General features: G+C 49.4%; 1 pseudogene; it reads right to left on the minus strand.

Moving 5' to 3' along the window:
• Nucleotides 1–1,512: 1,512 nt before the first annotated feature.
• Nucleotides 1,513–3,272, minus strand: LOC112410820 (epithelial splicing regulatory protein 1-like; annotated as a pseudogene).
• Between the last annotated feature and the right edge of the window lie 803 nt (nt 3,273–4,075).

The raw sequence follows: 4,075 nt of genomic DNA on the forward strand, positions 1-4,075 counted from the left end.
AGTGACTAGTTGCACATTAGAGGCTGTGCTCTGGCTTCTCTGGGGCACGGACTGTGCTTTCTGGAGTTGGCAGATACTCTGTGCGAATGTCTGTTAAACTCTGCACTTGTTGGCAACAGAGCTGTCGAGCCAGCAGACTCATAGGGCTCTTCGCTGGCACCTGGGGCTGCCATGCCACCTTCCACACCTGGGATCATTATGTCTTCTGGCCAGACTCTGTTGGCTCCTTCTGCCAGACCCAGGGAGATATGATTCCCAGAAAGAAAGAGCTGGACTGGCATCTTCCACATCATCTGACTTGTTCTCTTTGGGGAGGGCAGCTAGCTTCGGTGCAGGGGGAAATTTTAAAGCTCTGCAGCCACAGGTCCTGGTGGGGTGAGAGTCAGGGCTGGAATGCAGGAAGCAAAACTCAGGGCCAGAGGGATCAACAAGCTCCCTTTAACCCCAGCAGGCAGAGGAGCAAACTTTGCATCTGGGAACTTTCCCAGCAAGTCAGTACTTACCTCTCCCAAAGAGGGTGGGAAGAGGTATGTTGTAAGCTCACCAGGCCTGCCTTCTGGCTCACTTCAGCCAGTGTGAAAAGGATGACCCTTTTAAAGTTACAGGGCCATAGCTGCAGGTCATGGGAGCTGATAGGAAGGCCCTGAGCCCTGACAAAATTTGATTTTATGCTGTTTCCCAGAAGGAGAAAGGGCATGCATTCAATAAGCAGCTTATTTTTTGAGTTTTAAATTTTGCTATTCTATATTTTAAGAGTAAGTCATATGCTTAGGTTTTTCTTGTTATGAGAAGTAAACAGTTCTTTATGTGGTCAATATTCTTAGAACCAAGTATGGAGCTGTTCTTGTAAATATTGAGCTTTATGGCTTTAAGAAAAATAAGTGGCCATCCTCATCTGGGTGAGCTAGACGTGGCTCCCACTAGTAAATTTCTCCCTAGTCCAGGGGACCTGAGCAGGGGGCTCTAGAGGCTGCCTGGAGAACTGGCAGGGAGCTGCCGTGACCCAGTGGCTTTGGCAGTTTGGGAAAAGAGGCTGCACTTAAGAGCCTCTCTCTTGACTGGATGTAGCGCTGAGATGCTGGAGCCCAATAATGGACAAGGCATGGATGCCCACATGCCACTTCCAGCTTGAAGATGGAGGAGGCCACACGAAAGAAAAAGAATGGTCTCTGGGAACTGATAGTGACCCTCAGCCCACAGCAAGAAGACAGGACCTCAGTCCGGCAACCATACAGAATGAATTCTGCCAACTACCTGAATAAGCCTGGAAGTGCATTCTTCTCCAGAACCTCCATGTAAGAGCCCAGCCTGGCCAACATTTCATTTTGACCTCATGCACAGTCAAGCCCACCCAGCTTCTAACCTACAGAACTGTGAACTAATACATTGATGTTCTTTAAGCCACAAAGTTAGTAGTAATTTTTTAGGCAGCAATTGAAAACTAATACAGACAGCCTCTTAGCATCAGAGCTGTGGCTTCATCTAAAATCTTTAACAGCCTAGGATTTTGGTTTAACCAGATAAACTATGTGGTAGGGGAAGGAGTGAAGATGAGGTGTAAGATGACAAAAACAGACTAGTTACCCTGGAGTGAAATAATAAGAAATATATGTGTTGGTCTCTTGAAATGGTTCCTGATGCAGAGCTCCTAAACCCATTGTAAAGAGGGGTGATAGGAGAATCTTTTGTTCTAACTTTTAGTCCTTGATTCCAGTGGGTGACACAGAGCTCCTGAGATCTTTGAAATTTTCTGAGTGATAGAAATATATGACACCAAACCCCCAAATCCTTTGAAATTTCCTGGAGTGTCTTTTGTTCTAATGAGGTGACTCTTTCTGGGTTCCTGAATGGGGGATGGTCACCAGAAAGACCAAGCCATAATTAGAAGCTTGGGGTTTTAAGCCCCAACTCTCATTCTCCAGAGAGAGGAGAGGGTCTGTAATGGAGATAGTAATCAGTCATGCCTTTGTGATGAAGCCTCATTAAAATCCCAATAGTACTGGGTTCAGAGAACTTCAGGGTTGGTGAACACATCCACATTCCAGGAGCACAGCAGCCCAATCCACCTGCTGACCATTGGCTGCTGTGCTCCTGAGGAGCTCAATGTATCCTTTACCCAAGTCCTTATGCTTCCTCAAGGCATTCTGGGCACAGCAAAGAAGACACAGGCATTCCCTGCTGGCCTGCCATCTGGTGGGTAACAAAGAGGATACCTTGTCCACAGAGATGGGGTGATGCTGTCCAAAGAAGGTCATTTCCTCAGCTGTGGCCATGAAAGGGAGTCCCTGAATGCAGGCAATGACTTTTTCCCTGCAAGAAAAATCGGGCTACCTCTTTGGATGCACCACCAGCAATTTTAAGAAAATCTTCACTTGTTTGCTTTGTAAGCCTCAGTGTACTAGGTCCCCATGTGATGTCTGTGCCTGTGTAACGCTAGGTCTCTGTGTTACTCACAAACCTAACCAGAGCTTCTCTACTCCCTTGACCCTGCAGTTTCAGACAAAGTGCTTCACCTCTCTTGGAAATATTGAGTCCTTTCAAGAATCTTGAAATATCTTGAAATGAAGGCTACAAAGATAAATTCCTAGCCCTGACTGTAGTCTTGTTATCAATAATCTTGCTGTAAGCGCCACTTTCGAATTTGTGATTTACTCTCTCTGGATCTGAAAACCTGTGATTATAAGGCTCTGAAATCATTGCTTAAATTATATTCCCCATATCGTCAACTTGAGAAGCTCCATACTGGGAGGCTGAACTATTCTTCTCAACATTTCAACACTCTGTCATTACTGCAACTTCCAGTTGGTCAATATCGGGTGAACCAAGGCAACACTTCTTGCATTCTTTACAGAAATCAAAAAAGGAATAGAAACATTCAATCAATAATACTTTCTTCTTGGAAACCTCATGATGCAGGATTTGCCTGACATAAAGCTGCCCTTCAGTACAGAGAGAGAAGAAGGTTCCTACCCCAGGGTTCAGTTGATTGTCCACTGGTTAAACTACTGGAGGGCTTGGCCCAGCTGGCACAGAGAACAGGCTTTTACATTCCATCTTAGTTTCTTTTACATAATTAATTCTTGGTCAGTTCCAATTCAACTGGTCTATTACTTCGTACAACTGTCCCAAATTCTTGTTGGCCAGATCCACGCCTTTCCATAACAACAGGATCAGCTCCTTTTCATGGGAGCCCAGCCTGGTCCCGGTGGCCCCAGCAGTGATCCCAAAAGCGTCACCAAGTAATCCGGAGATGCTGTCATGACAATAGATGGGGAGAGAAGTGCCATCGAGAGATGGTGAGATGGGGAGGAAGTGAAAACGGGATAACCTGTGCTAAAATCCTCTTCGGAGAGAAAAAGAAAGTGTGTGCACCCCTCTCCACCTTCCACGTAGTCCCTGGAATCAAAAGGGGTAACCAACACCCCAAGGCCGCATCTGACCGGTGTCCACACTCCGGGCAGGAGGCGTGCATGCCGACCTCTGAGGGCCTCCCCAGTTCTCTCTGAGCAGGTGGCCACGCCGCTGGGCCGGCGACCCCTCCAGCTGCTGGAGCGCCAACCTCCACGGGTGTGCTCAGGCTCCCAGGCCCTGCGGCTACATCTTCGAAGCGGCTTTGGTGACGCTGCTTTCTTCTCAGTGCTGGTCAACGAGCTCCTGGAAGCCAGTGAGACACCTGGATTGGGGGGTCGTTTTGCTGGCGACCCCCGCGGCGGGCCCTTACAGCCTACCCATCCTCAACAGTCGGCCGCACATGATGGGCAGCGGGCGGGGGTCTCCAGGGAAGATAGGCCTTCTCATCCAACCTGGGTGTCATGTTCCTCGCGGCTAGGGCGGAGTCAAAACCCTGCGCCTCCTGGCCTGCCTGAGCGTCACGCCCCTGATCTTGGGCGGCAGCCGGCCTAGCCCGAGGAGCTCTGCCGGCCTAGCCTGAGGAGCTCTGCCGGCGGACTCGCCTGGGCTGCTGACACTGTGCACGCACCCGCGCGTGGTCTGCCCGCAGCACTTGGGATTCTTGCCGGAGCTTGCGCTAACCCCCAGGACCTGGCGGGGCCCCGGGGAGCCGAGAGCGGAGAAA

The sequence above is a fragment of the Neophocaena asiaeorientalis genome, unplaced genomic scaffold, assembly GCF_003031525.2.
Source record: "Neophocaena asiaeorientalis asiaeorientalis breed wild unplaced genomic scaffold, Neophocaena_asiaeorientalis_V1.1 scaffold169, whole genome shotgun sequence".
In the NCBI taxonomy this organism is placed as follows: domain Eukaryota; kingdom Metazoa; phylum Chordata; class Mammalia; order Artiodactyla; family Phocoenidae; genus Neophocaena; species Neophocaena asiaeorientalis.